This window comes from Arachis duranensis, chromosome 10, assembly GCF_000817695.3.
Source record: "Arachis duranensis cultivar V14167 chromosome 10, aradu.V14167.gnm2.J7QH, whole genome shotgun sequence".
Lineage (NCBI taxonomy): Eukaryota > Viridiplantae > Streptophyta > Magnoliopsida > Fabales > Fabaceae > Arachis > Arachis duranensis.
Window position 1 is genome coordinate 21,654,416 of NC_029781.3, and position 1,480 is coordinate 21,655,895.

Here is a 1,480-nt window from a genome sequence, read left to right on the forward strand (position 1 = left end):
ATTATTATTATTTTCGGCTGCCATCTCCTTCTCTTGTTCGAAAATTTCTGAAAGGTTGCTTCTGGATTGTTGTAATTTAGCTTCTCTTAATTTTCTCTTCAGAGTCCTTTCAGGTTCTGGATCAACTTCAACAAGAGTGCCTTTTTCTCTGTTCCTGCTCATATGAAAGAGAAGAAACAAGAAAAGAAAGAGGAATCCTCTATGTCACAGGATAGAGATTCCTTTTATGTTAGTAGAAAGAGAAAGGGGAGAAGAATGAAAAAGAATGAATAGTCTGTATAAAGAGTAAGAATAGGGGGTGAAGAGAAGTGTTAGTAATTAATTAATTAAATAGAAGAAGAGAAGAGAGGGAGAAAAAATTCGAAAATAATTTTTGAAAAAGGGGTTAGTATTTTCGAAGAGGGAGAATTTCGAAAACAATTTTGAAAAAGAGGTTAGTAATTTTCGAAAATTAAAGATAGGATAAGTTTAAAATTAAAATTTAAAACAAAAAGAATTTTTGAAAAAGAGAGGGAGGATTTTCGAAAATTAGAGAGGGAGAAGTAGTTAGGTGGTTTTGAAAAAGATAAGAAACAAACAAAAAGTTAGTTAGTTGATTGAAAAAGATTTGAAATCAAATTTGAAAAAGGATAAGAAGATAAGAAGTTAGATAAGATATTTTGAAATCAAATTTTGAAAAAGATAAAGTTTTTGAAAAAGATAAGATAAAAAGATAAAAAGATATATTTGAAAAAGATATTTTGAAAAAGATTTAATTTTAAAAATTACTTAGCTAACAAGAAACTACAAGATAAGATTCTAGAACTTAAAGATTGAACCTTTCTTAACAAGAAAGTAACAAACTTCAAATTTTTGAACCAATCACATTACTTGTTAGTTAATTTTCGAAAATTTGATATAAAGATGAGAAAAAGATTTTTGAAAATATTTTGAAAAATAATTTTGAAATTTTCGAAAATGCAAAAAAAAAAATGAAAAAGATATGATTTTTGAAAAAGATTTTGAAAAGATAAGATTTTTAAAATTGAAATTTTGACTTGACTTGTAAGAACAACTAATTTTTAAAAATTTTTGACCAAGTCAACCCACAATTTCGAAAATTTCGAGGAAAATAAGGAAAAGATATTTTTGATTTTTAAATTTTTAAAGAAAAACACAAAAATGACCCAAAACATGAAAATTTTGGATCAAGACACAAGATGCATGCAAGAATGCTATGAATGTCAAGATGAACACCAAGAACACTTTGAAGATCATGATGAACATCAAGAACATAATTTTGAAAAATTTTTGATGCAAAGAAAACATGCAAGACACCAAACTTAGAAATCTTTAATGCATGAAAAATATGAATGCAAAAATGCACATGAAAAACAACAAAAGACACAAAACAAGAAATCATCAAGATCAAACAAGAAGACTTGTCAAGAACAACTTGAAGATCATGAAGAACACTATGAATGCATGGAGTTTTCGAAAA